The sequence below is a fragment of the Pogona vitticeps genome, chromosome 9 (assembly GCF_051106095.1).
Source record: "Pogona vitticeps strain Pit_001003342236 chromosome 9, PviZW2.1, whole genome shotgun sequence".
NCBI lineage: Eukaryota > Metazoa > Chordata > Lepidosauria > Squamata > Agamidae > Pogona > Pogona vitticeps.
Genome location: NC_135791.1, coordinates 10,159,176 through 10,172,599, shown reverse-complemented (window position 1 = coordinate 10,172,599; position 13,424 = coordinate 10,159,176). Strand labels below are relative to the sequence as shown.

General features: G+C 44.7%; 2 long non-coding RNA genes across 2 annotated transcripts in view; both read right to left on the bottom strand.

The window, feature by feature from the left end:
• LOC144584288 (uncharacterized) overlaps positions 1-13,424 on the bottom strand; it is a 362,675-nt gene that overhangs the window by 25,620 nt on the left and 323,631 nt on the right. The gene's annotated exons all lie outside the window — the stretch shown is intronic.
• On the bottom strand, positions 1,540-4,315 carry LOC140702082 (uncharacterized). Its single transcript, XR_012081126.2, has 3 exons — positions 3,407-4,315; positions 3,201-3,315; positions 1,540-2,767 (listed from the first exon to the last, which is right to left on the bottom strand). It is a non-coding gene; the product is annotated as an uncharacterized LOC140702082 (long non-coding RNA).

Genomic DNA, 13,424 nt, shown 5'->3' with positions numbered 1-13,424 from the left:
CTTTCAGATAGCCAGGACCTGAAGCGTAAAGGGCTTTAAAGGTCACGATCAGTCCTTTGAATTGGACCTAGAAACAAACCAGCAGCTGGCAAAACCGTTATACCGGGGTTTGGGGAGTGTCACATGATTCCAATATGGGATGTGGTGGCGCTGCAGGCTAAACCGCAGAAGCCTGTGCTGCAGGGTCAGAAGACCAGCAGTCGTAAGATCGAATCCACGCGACGGAGTGAGCTCCTGTCACTTTGTCCCAGCTCCCGCCAACTTAGCGGTTCGAAAGCATGCAAATGCAAGTAGATAAATAGGGACCACCTCGGTGGGAAGGTAACAGCGTTCCGTGTCTAAGTCGCACTGGCCATGTGACCACGGAAGATTGTCTTCAGACAAAACGCTGGCTCTATGGCTTGGAAACGGGGATGAGCACCACCCCCTAGAGTCGAACACGACTGGACAAAAATTGTCAAGGGGAACCTTAACCTTTACCTTTCCATGATTCCAATAACTACTCCCAATTAACAGTCTGGCTTTTTGAATGACAACTCTGAGAATGCCTCAAACAGTGTGATCGCTCCCTACTCCGGCTGAGCGATTCTGGGAACCGGGAGCGGTTGAAATTTCTGAAGTGTCTTCAGAGGCAGGCCCTCATAGAGAGAGCACACTGCAGTACACAAAAAGGAGGTAACTAAGGTGTGTGTCACGTGTTGCTGAATCAGTCCTGCCAAGGAACTGGCATGGTTGGTACAGTAGTTTAAACTGTGTAAGTGCACTTCTGGCCATGTCTGAAACCTGGGCATCCAGGCTCCGAAAGGAATCCAGATGCACACCAAAGTCATGCACCATAATTTTCAAACCCTATACATTGCTGTGGGTCCCTCCTGTCTTTCCCTATGTCTTTAGATAGGAATGTGTTCCATATTATAGAGAGCTTTCTAGTACTAGAGTATAATCCTCTCTTTAAAAGCGTCCTCTATTTCAGGGGTCCCCAACCCCCGGTCCACGGCCCTGTGCTGGTCCATGGCCTGGGCCAGACTGGGCCACAGAGGCAGATCTCCCACCTATCCCACATGCACTCCCCCCATGCAGCCCCTTTGCGCATGCACCCAAGGGCACGTGCGCCTGCATGAGTGCCTCCACCCCTTTGTGCATGCGTGCAAGTGCCCCCGAGTGCTCCCGTCCTTCGTGCATGCATGCAAGTGTGCACACTCTCATGTGAGTGCACGCACACCCATGTGAGTGCACGCACACCCATTTGTGCATGCGCATGAGTGCCCCTGCCCTTTGTGCATGCACATGAGTGTGCACACAGCCACGCAAGCACCCTGCCACTCCTTTGTGCATACACACGAGTGCATGAGCAAGCATGCACCTGCCCATTTGCGCATGCGTGTGAGTGGGAGTGCCCCACCTTCCCCAACCGGTCCACAGTGTTAAAAAGGTTGGGGACCACTGCTCTATTTGAAGAGTTTGAAGATTTTCATAGAAAACAATATATGTACATATTGAATTTCCACAGAGATGATAAGAGCAAAGTGATCAAAATTCCAGAGTAATGTGGTTCAGGTGCTACACTGGGATTTGGGAGATTAAGGTTCTAGTCCCCACTGAGTCATGAAAGTCAGTGAGGGATCTAGGACCCACCATTCCCTCCATATTGACCTCCCTCACAGGGCAATTGGGAGGATAAGGTAGGGAGGAAGAGAAAGTAGTATGCCCTCTTGAGCTCAATAGAGCAAAGGTGAGATATAGATGTAACTGATAATGGCTGAAATCCTGTTATGCAATAACGCAAAAGGCGTAACATTCCATGGTGACTTGCTTAAATTAAGGAATCTTCGTAGGAATTTCCTGTTACATATTGAGACACACAACTCAGCATGCAAAAAATAATGCCTAAAGAGATTCCTTAATTTACAGCAGTTTACTGTTGCATAACTGTGCAACAAGATTTCAGCCAATATATTTTAATAAAATATGGTTATGGGAGAATGGGATGGACTAAATTTATGAAGGAATAAATGTAAAATTGACATAGATTGGAAATGCACAGCTTGGTAAATTTACCTTGTTGTTGGCTGTGCTATCACAGAGTTACAGAATAATGGTGTTAGAAGGGGCCTATAAGGCCATTGGGTCTCTGCTCAAGGCAGGAATCCAAATCAAAGTATATCTGACAGATGATTATCTAACTTTCTCTTGAATGCCTCCAGTGTTGGAGGCATTCAACACAGCAAGCCCAATTGGAAGGCGCTGGGGCAAACAAACAAAAAGAAACACACACCAAAAAACATCACAGCACAGAAACATACCCCCCCCAGCCCAACCCCACCCTGCAAAACCCTGTAAATGTACTTACACAGAAGCAGAAAGCAGCACCAGGCAGTCTGAAGCCTCCTCCAACGCGCACTCTCTAACCGTTGGGGCGAATGAGCTACAAAGAAGCAGCCTCTTCGCCAACCAATGGTTAGTATATTTGAATTCCCTGCCTTTTCCCCACCTTTTTTCCAGTCGTAACTCGAAGCTCCGGTCGTAAGTCGAAGCAAAATTTTCCAGCCGGAGCTGGTTGTAACTCAAAATGCTCGTAAGTCGGGACGGTCATAAGTCGAGGCACTCCTCTATTTCCTGCACAAACACAGAGTTCCTTTCTCTGGTATGTCTTTGAGAATCCTGAAAAATCTCTTGGTTTCTGCTGCTCCTTTCACAAAACGGACTCTTGTGAATTGTTCCTTTCCTTATTGTCTCCTGCCTCCTTTACTTTGCCCTGAGCGCTTTCCTAAATTGGAAGATGGGAAGGGAAGATTGACAGCAAAGCAGACGTGCTCATTGAAACCACTTACTTTTATTAGTTTCACAATACTGTCTGATTAATCACTTTGTCCCAGCAATAAGGAGACTTCATTCATTCTAACAATTTATGCTGCTCCTTAAGTCTACACTAGCAAAAGACATTGCTAGTGTAGCAATATCTTTTGCTACACTAGCAATATAACTGTTTGTTTGGTTTAATTCTTTGCCTCTTTAGGGTTTTTTTTCTCCTAAGAATGCACACATATAGTAGTTAGAATACTGGACTTGGACTGGTGATCATGATCTAAGTCAAGGTCTAAGTTGAAGCCATTGGGTGTCATCAGGCAATTGCTTGCTCTCAGACTGATCTACATCACCAGGATGCTGTGATGATAAAGTGGGGGAAATGTGGCACGTACCTTGCTAGCCTATGTACTCATGTGGCTGTTTAAATCATAAATGTTGGCAGTCTGATGACATCAAGGGAGGCCCAACTTGACATGCCAGAAACCTGGTGCTGAGTCCACGTGACATCTGAAAATGCACAAAAGGAACTCGGGTTATGCGGCTTATCAAAAAGAATCAGTTAAGAGGTCACTGTAATTACACTTTGTAATTTTCTTACCAAAGGCCAGACCGTATGGAAGCAGCCATGCTGGAGAAAGGTTGTGAATTCAGCCTGGCTGGCTGGCCCTCTCCTCCTGGCAGTGATGCTCTCCAGCCAAGACTTGGGGACCAATGCCCACGTTTTCCACTCAGTGGAATGAACGGGATGGGTCCCAAAGGATGGGGCTGCTGCATTTTGAAATCAGGTAAATCAATATCCGTTGAGCTTAGCCGAGATTTCTGGAAGGGAAGTCCATCATCTCCTCCAGCTTACCTAGTAGTGGGTGATAACATTTTGAAAGAATGATATTAACCATCTAGCCAGAGAAATCAAAGGAATGGCCTCTCACAGGTAACGTCCTGGCACCATTACTTTTTAACATTTACACAAATGATCACCAACATTCCCACACTCCAGGAGTTTCATCTGTACTGATCACCCTACTTTGACAGTCCGGAGGCAAACCTTTGAGGCCATGGAGCACCAGCTAAACTCTACATTAGAAAATGTTCCCTTATCAAACCTTTGAAAACACAGGTCCATGCCTTCTAATTAAATAACAGAAACAATGAAGAAAGTCTGAGTTAGCTGGGAAGGCAAAATTCTGGAACATTGCCCTACCCCAAAGTTTATGGGTGTCACTCTGAATCAAACCCTAACTGCCTTCCTGATAGAAACTGGAGTCAGTGACCCATAGAGTCGCTTCTTGTTCTGAGATCGGAGATTATTCCACAGCAGAATACACTAGTGCCACGTAATATAAATCAGCACATGCCAAACAAGCAGATGTAGTTCTTAATGAACCATGCAGGATTATTATTAGCTGCCTGAAACCTGTCCCCATTGAAAAAGACCATTATTTGGCTGCTGTTGCCCCTCCACGGCTGTACCGAGAAGTGCTAGCAAATAATGGATGAACTACGATAAAATAGCCAACCCTAGATGGTGGCTAAAATTGAGGAAACGTTTCTAAGAACAAGAGAACGTTACAAGCTATTCTTGTTTTAAATGCAATATATTTGGAGATGGTTAGTCCTGAATGGGCAGTTCTACAGCATAACCTAAGATCCATAGCATTGCAGGAGTCCTGGTACTCCTGGCAGAAACAGCAACTATTAGCTCTCTTAAGCTAATTAGCATCTCCCTTTATGAGCCTGCCTGGATGTTAAGATCCTAAGAGGAGGCCTTTCTCTCCATCCCACAGGTGCGTTTAGTGGGGACACGGGAGAGGACCTTCTCTGTGGCTGCTCCCAGACTCTGGAACTCCCTCCCACAGAAGGCCAGGCTGGCCCCATCTTTGCTGTCCTTCTGTAAGAAGGCAAAGACCTTTCTCTTCACACAGGCTTAACCTTGGTGATCAGCTATCTGAGAGGAGTTTTAAATGAATTTAAATCTGTTTTTGGTGTTGATTTTGTTCATTTTTAGCGTGGTACTTGTTTGGTTCTTTTTTAAAATATTTGTTTACATATTGTTTTTAGCTTTTAAATCTTTTCATGAAGTAAGCAGTCTTGGGTTCTTTTCAAGGAAAAAGGCAGGATAAAACTGTTTTATATAAATTAGTGTTGTTACTGTTTAGTCACTTAGTCGTGACCAACTCTTCGTGACCCCATAGACCAGAGCACGCCAGGCCCTCCTATCTTCCACTGCCTCCCAGAGTTGGGTCAAATTCATGTTGGTCGCTTCGATGACCCTGTCCAACCATCTCATCCTCTGTCGTCCCCTTCTCCTCTTGCCTTCACATTTTCCCAACATCAGGGTCTTTTCCAGGGAGTTTTCTCTTCTCATGAGAGGGCCAAAGTATTGGAGCCTCAGCTTCAGGATCTGTCCTTCCAGTGAGAGCACTCAGGGTTGATTTCCTTTAGAATTGATAGGTTTGTTCTCCTTGCAGTCCAGGGGACTCTCAAGAGCCTCCTCCAACACCACAATTCAAAAGCATCAAGTCTTCGGCGGTCGGCCTTCTTTATGGTCCGGCTCTCACTTCCGTACATCACTACAGGGAAAACCATAGCCTTGACTATTTGGACTTTGGTTGGCAAGGTTATGTCTCTGCTTTTTAAGATGCTATCGAGGTTTGTCATCACTTTCTTCCCAAGAAGCAGGTGTCTTTTAATTTCGGGGCTACTGTCACCATCTGCAGTGATCATGGAGATAAATATAAATTAGTAGAAATATGTACATAGAATTCATTGGTTGATGTGGATTGGTCCAGCTGCCTATATTTCTGGACCTCTGCATGGGGGCTGGCTAGGCCCTACCCCTGCTGTAAGGGTTGATACACACTCGGTTCATCCAATCCAGATACATTTGATAATATGATAAAGAAATGTTACAAATAATTACAAACACCTGAATGTGATACACCCAGGGGAAAGGCCTAAATTAAAAGGCATGGATGCTTAGTTCCACCCAAGCTTTCTGTTCCTGTCTCTACAGTAGCTGGGAGCTTTCTTTTTGGCAAGACGCTTGGGCAGAACTACGCCTTGCTAAAACTCAAAGCCTACTATTTAGGCATTTCTCCAGGTGCATCACATTCAGCTACTGTATTTGTAAGGTGTCTGTGAGGTAGACAGAACTCCCACAATGAAGAATTGTGGTATTTGTCATCCAGAAGATCTAAAACTCCTGCCTTAGTCCAGAAGTTACTTTTCCAGGCCTCAGAAAAGCGACCCATATCATCTCAATCACTATGTTTCCAACAAGCGTGCAGTGTGACTATTGTGCATTTTGTTGTCATTCAAGGACCCTTCCTGTCACCGTGCCAGCTCATTGAGAAGACTGAAATCAGAATCTGTTCTTTTCTCCTCAGGAGAAATAGTGTGCTACCTTACCATCTTAAGCTCTGTGTTCAAAATGTTCCTGGACTGGCTGTTGAAGCCACTTCAGAGATTTTGGGGTGGTGACTGAGGCTGACAATATTGGTTGGCTCCAAGTCTCCAAGATTTGGGGTAGAGAATCTGCATTTCTCTAGTCCTAACTTCCCACCAGATGGTGCCTCTAAGGATATTAAAGCAGGACAAGGTAGAACTTGGAACAGTTTTGGGAAAAACTCTCAGAATCCTGGACAACTTCACCCTCACTACTATATCAATATGGCTCTTGGGGATTCTGAGAGTTTTTCCCAAAACCATTCCAAGTTCTACCTTGTCCTGCTTTAATATCCTTAGAGGCACCATCTGGTGGGAAGTTCTCCTGCCCAAGGCCCATTAAAAGAAGCGAGACAGGCGTATGAGGTGATCAAGCTGCCTTTGTCTCATTGTAGGACTTGCTTAGCAATGCTTCCTTTTGGATGGAGCCCTTAATTAATTTCATCAAGGTATGCAAGCTGTTTATATAATCACAGCATATTAACAACAGAGTACAATAATACTTAGCCACTGATACATAGGGCAACAACAAAGAAAGCACGTTCCAGAGCCTGGCGTGCTCTGGTTCATGGGGTCATGAAGAGTTGGACACAACTTAACAACTAAACAACAACAAAAACTCTGTAGAGTTGTGGCCAGTCACTGTTGTTCAGATCTTGGAAGTAAATGGTTGCAGATCATAAATTACTTTTAAATAATTCCTGCAGGTCAGAGTCGACAGTACCAGGATGAAGGAACCAATGGTCTAACTCCAAGTATGGCAACTTCCTCAGGGTGTGATTAGACAGTCCATTGTCCCAGGCTGGATCTGGATAAACAGGGTCCCTTCGAGGTGCCATATGCCATCCAGGCAATCCTGGCATCCACAATGTACTTCAAACAACCCTATTCAGCCCATTCCTTTCTTTAAAGGGATAGAACAAAAAGAACAAAAGAGACCCACTCTCCTGTTCCATCTGTAGGGGTGCTGGGGGAGATTCACTCATTCATTTATTCATTCATTGTGCTTAAATTTCTTTCTGTTTATTTATAAGCTAATTCATGCCGTTGAATTAGCTTGCCACTCAAGTGTTTCAGTGCTGGATTTTAAAGGGAGTGGGGGGAAATCCAGTCCCCCTTTGGATCCTCTTCTGTCTTCCCCTCTGTGAGAGAGTGGGTGAAAGCTAGATTTTGTTTAAAATTCATTAATAAACAACCTTTTTAAAGTTTCCACCTGCACAAAGTTTAGATCTTGCAGCAACTCAGCTACACGAAGTGATAGCTAAGTGCAACATGAGACTGATCCACTTTCGTTCTATACTGGTGATCTCAAATGTAAGAATTGAACTAAAATGGAGAGATCCTGCTGGCACTTAAAAACAACAACAGTAGCTCCTGCCGGGGCCCAAAAAGATGGAACTAGGAATAAGTAAGGGTCAGGATGATTGATGATTACCAGAATATTGTGTGGTCACCAGAAAATGGAGTGAACTACTGTAATCTGTTCCCAAAGTGGTTGAAATAGCCAGACAAAGCACCATCTGATTGTACCCTCATTTCCTAAGGAAGCAGGTGTTAAATCATACATAAAGGAGCTGGCAGGTACTCAAGCTGATGATTCTCAGTTTGGTATAGTGGATAGAGTGATGAATTAGGACTCTGGAAAACAGGGTTTGAATCCCCACTTGGGCATGGAAACTCATTGGGGGAGTGGAACTGGTAAAACTACTCCTTAATTATCTCAATTACCTTGAAAGCCCTATTTGGATCACTATAAGTCAGTTCCAACTTGACACCACAGAACGTGTGCACGTGCACATGTGTGTGCGCAAACACACACACACACACACACACACACACACACACACACACACACACACACGTGTACTCAAGCTACAAAGCTCAGCTTGGAACGAAACAACTTTGATATGGTGGTCAAGAAGCTGTTCTGTGTGCCGCTTTTTACGACAAACTGGAATGTGTCCAGAGGAGGGTGACTAGAATGTTGATCATTATGGAGCCCAAATCCTATAAGAAATAGGTGAAAGACTTGTGTTCATTTAGGTTGGGGAAGAGGTATAACAGTTACAGTAGTGATCTTTGACCATTGGATGAGCCATCACACAGAAGATGTCTTCTGTTGCTCTGGCGGTAGGACTAGAGAAAGGAAATTGAAAATTTTAAGGAAGCAGATTTTAGATAAACATGACAAAAAGCTCCCTCAGGGTTAGAGCTGTTGGGCAATGGAACAGATTTGTTTTGGAAGTGAAGGGTTCTACACCTCTGGAGGTGTTTTAGCCAGACCTGTCAACCACCATTTTAGCCTTTTGTTTCTGATCATGGGGCATTCTTGGCAAAGATACTGGAGTGGCTTGCCATTTCCTACTCCAGGTGGGTTGCGTTTAGTTGGAACTCTCCACTATGTCCTGTCCGTCTTGGGTGTCCCTGCATGGCATAGCCCATAGTTTCTCTGAGTTACTCAAGCCCCTTCGCCACGACAAGGCAGCAATCCATGAAGGATTGCTTCAGATGGAGACAGCAGCCCTGAAATTAAAAGGCGCCTTCTTCTTGGGAGGAAAGCGATGACAAATCTTGACAGCATCTTGAAAAGCAGAGACATCACCTTGCCAACAAAAGTCCGAATAGTCAAAGCTATGGTTTTTCCTGTCGTGATGTATGGAAGTGAGAGCTGGACCATAAAGAAAGCAGACCGCCGAAGAATTGATGCCTTTGAATTGTGGTGCTGGAGGAGGCTCTTGAGAATCCCCTGGACTGCAAGGAGAACAAACCTATCAGTTCTAAAGGAAATCAACCCTGAATGCTCACTTGAAGGACAGATCCTGAAGCTGAGGCTCCAGTACTTTGGCCATCTCATGAGAAGAAAAGAGTCCTTGGAAAAAACCTTGATGTTAGGAAGGTGTGATGGCAAGAGGAGAAGGGGACGACCAAGGATGAGATGGCTGGACAGTGTCTGCGAAGCAACCAACATGAACCTGACACAACTCCGGGAGGCAGTAGAAGACAGGAGGGCCTGGCGTGCTCTGGTCCATGGGGTCACGAAGAGTCGGACACGACTAAACGACTAAACACACAACACGCCAACCACCATTACTTTACTGCTCCCCTCATCTCAATGGGTCGCCAGCCAATAATGGAACTAAGAAAAGTCATCTTGAAAGATGTTCCAAAATCAGCACGTCTAGTAACCACGCAAGGTAGGAGACTTTGGGAGCTGCCATTCGAAAGTTAGTTTTTCTTAGCGCTGTATTTTATTGTGGCCAGCCAGACATCCTTGGCAAGCCCCAAGCTTTGCAATATGAGTTGTAGCCATACACCCCTGTTGGTTTTCCCACAAGATGGGGTCTTTTGTGGCCCATGTGGCCACTTTGGGACCTCCTTGTTACCACTTTGAAAAATATTGTTTGCTATGCAATCCTTATTTCTGCTCCTGGAGGTGTTGCATCAGGGCTTTGGGGATCTCCTACACCCCCCCTCAGCCCCAAAATAAAGCAGACAATCTAATCTAGGCATTTCCTATTTATGCCTTTAAAAAAGAAACAGAAAATGGCTATTGCTGAGCTTGGGGTAGCTCATGGTGGGGGCTGCAGGCAAACCAGGTTACCGAAGCCATCATTCTAAACACATTCTGAACATGTCTTTTTATGTAACCAAGAGTTGTTATTATTATTATTTATCTGATTTATATACCGCCCATCTGGCAAGCCAGGCGACTCTGGGCGGTTTATATGGCATAATAAAACAAGATAGCACCTCCCTTTGAATTATTAAGTAGCTCGGAGGAAAACTGGGTGGCAAAGGCATATAATCTAATAAAAAAAATCTAAACATGGAAATCTAAAGCAGATGAGCTGAAGACACTAAACATGCTCAGTGGACATGAAATATTGTCTGAGGCAGGTGGTCACGGAATATTCTGGAAAAGGGTGTGGCTGGTTGGCTAGAATTCTGAAAAGGAGGAGTCTACATTGCAATGTTTTGCTGCAGATCTTACTCTTCTGGGATTCTGAGACTTGTAGACCAGAAAGGTATCAGTAACCAGTCTCTAGCCAATGATTGTCATCTGTGTTTTTTCCTCGAAGAAATAGTTTGGTTACAGAAGTTCACTTTTCAGGCATTTTTCAGTGGACAGAAGCGGATGTCGTGTGTAATTGCAGCTGAAAGCACAATCCTCTTGGAGAGCAGTGAGCGAGGCAGTCTTTTGGGCTGAAGACGTCAAAGAAATCCTGTGCTTAAATCCTAAAGAAGAATTACAAGAGAAAACAAGCTAATTGGCACGTCCCCAGAGCTGAGAGAAGCTCCTTCTTAGACCCTTCCATTGTGGCAAACGATTGTGCTACGGCTGTTCTGTACACTGAATCCTTCAGATTTTTCCTCTGTTACTCCAGGGCTATCTGTAAGGTGCGTTTCTGCCCTCAGTCCTTTCCTGGGAAAAGAAGGAAGACTAATAGAAAGATGAGAACATGATCGGCAGAGGGGGACAGGAGGAGATGCACAATTCCCGGAGGTAAAGGTAGTGCTTCTCCGCGTCTTACATAAGATGCAGCTTGCTATCAGCACCAGAAAAGGACAGGGAGGTATTCTGGATGCCAAAGCAAACAGTGTTGTCTTACGCAAAACCACACTGTAGCTAATATTGATCAAAGGCCATTACTTAAGAGAAACAGTGATATGAAGATCAGAAGACAAGCAAATAAATCAGGCTTCTTCCCTAAGTGCAGGAGAGGCAAAGTGCAAGGAGGTGATAACTGTGTGGCTTAGATCAAGATGCTGAAGGGCTGTGCATTACAGCCAGCAGTGTAAACTAAAACAGGTATGGACTGAAACAAGCCTATTCATCAACTGTTTAAAGCGAATAAAGCCAGCAGTGTATCTCCCGGCACTTTAAAGACAGACAAATTTATTATGGCATAAGCCTTTGAGGATATGAATTATCTTCATCAAATGGATCCCATTAAGGTGAAAATCCTCCACACACTTGTTAGAGCAGGAGTTATACGCCTCCAAGCCATCAATCTTAACTGGCATAGTCAATTGTGGGGAACTGTGGGATTTGCCATTCAGGAATATCTGGAGTTTCAGAATTGCCTTGCCTCTGCTAGAAAGGCTGCAGTCCTATTGTTGTTTAGTTGTTTAGTCGTGTCCGACTCTTCGTGACCCCATGGACCAGAGCACGCCAGGCTCTCCTGTCTTCCACTGCCTCCCGGAGCTGGGTCAAATTCATGTTGGTAGCTGTTCATGATACTGTCCAACCATCTCGTACTCTCTCGTCCCCTTCTCCTCTTGCCTTCACACTTTCCCAACATTAAGGTATTTTCCAGGGAGTCTTCTCTTCTCATGAGATGGCCAAAGTACTGGAGCCTCAGCTTCAGGGTCTGTCCTTCCAGTGAGCATTCAGGCTTTATTTCCTTCAAAATGGATAGATTTGTTCTCCTTGCAGTCCAGGGGACTCTCAAGAGTCTCCTCCAGCACCACAATTCAAAAGCATCAATTCTTTGGCAGTCAGCCTTCTTTATGGCGCAGCTCTCACTTCCGTACATCACTACAGTCCTATACTCAATGGTTATTGGCACGTGCTCTCAAGTCACTTCTAACTTCCTGTGACCCTAATATGGTTTTCAAGGTATGTGAGAGATATTCAAGGAGAGGTATACCATTGCCATTCCCATCCTAATTTCCAAGAGTGAGCAGGGACTTGAACCCAGGTTTCCTGAACCTTAGTCTGTCCACTACACCACATGATTTCCAGTAACCCATTTTCTTAAAAGGTGTTGTCATTTTGATAAATTGGAGTGTGACTCAATGGCTGAATTATCCCAGCCTAGATTGGTCAAGATTGTGCTAAATAGGGTCACTTTCATGTGTCCTATGTCATCTCCCACCAACCTAGCGGTTCGAAAGCATGCAAATACAAGTACATTAATAGGGACCACCTTGGTGGGAAGGTAACAGCGTTCCGTGTCTAAGTCGCACTGGCCATGTGACCACGGAAGATTGTCTTCGGACAAACGCTGGCTTTATGGCTTGGAAACAGGGATGAGCACCGCCCCCTAGAGTCGAACATGACTGGACAAAAATTGTCAAGGGGAACCTTTACCTTTACCTTGCATCCACATGGAAGGATCAACCACACTGCAGCTCAAGCAACCCTGTTTAGAGTGATCAAGTCTGATCTTTCCTTTTAAATGGAAAAGAAGCTTCCCATCCCTCAAGATCATTTAATGGCTAGCTAGTTATCTCTTTGCTGAAGCTGCATAATGATCTTGAGAAATGGAAAGCTTTTCTTCCACTCGCCTATGGAAGGAAAGGAAAAGGAGGTTTTGCATTTCTTTTAGGTTGTTGCTAATGCATCAGCTGTGCTTTGAAAGAGCTTGTTAAAAAGCCCTTTCAGAGCATTGCTGATGCGCTGTGTTGGTTAGCAACAATTAAAAAGGAATGGAAAGCTTTGTCTCCCTTTTTTTGCTTCCTATTTTTTCCATTTCTCAAGATCATCAAGCAGCTTCAGCAAAGAGGGAGCTAGGCAGCTGCTTTGGTTCACCCCAGTAATCACACATGCTGGTATGAAACCAAAATGGAGTGATCTTACCCACCCACCCCAAAAAACAGTAGCCTATGAAAGAGACCAACAAGGTGGGAGTAAGCATTAATCAAGGCAGGCTGGTTTGTGACGACATGCACGTTGTCTGGAAAAAAGGTGTAAACCATCCCATCGACAATCTGGACCAAACTGTTGGACAAATATGGCCTGATTGCACCTTTGGACTTATTTCTGAGCAGACCTGAATAGGAAATTACCATGGATTTCCCCAATGAAATAGGTTGGACTTCCTACACACAATCACTTGGAAGGCAGAGCTTAGAAAAGTTGCAACTGGGGGCTACAACATGATGGTTGAGGACTGCTGGAAGTTTTAGTCTGCAACTGTAACCTTTCCAAGCTCTGGAAATATACTTTTGGATGCTAATCCCAATAAATCATAAGTCATTTGTCCCCAAGCAGCAGGAAGGGAAGTGAAACAACTTTTTCTTTTGTAGAACAGTCCTCACCAAACTTTCACATTCTAATGATATTCAGCACCACTTGTTTCTGAAGCCACTGCAGCATCTCAGTATCATCTTACTACTTCTACTGTGCCCTCAGCGTCTTTGGCCTCATTTCTCTGGCCTGCCATTGA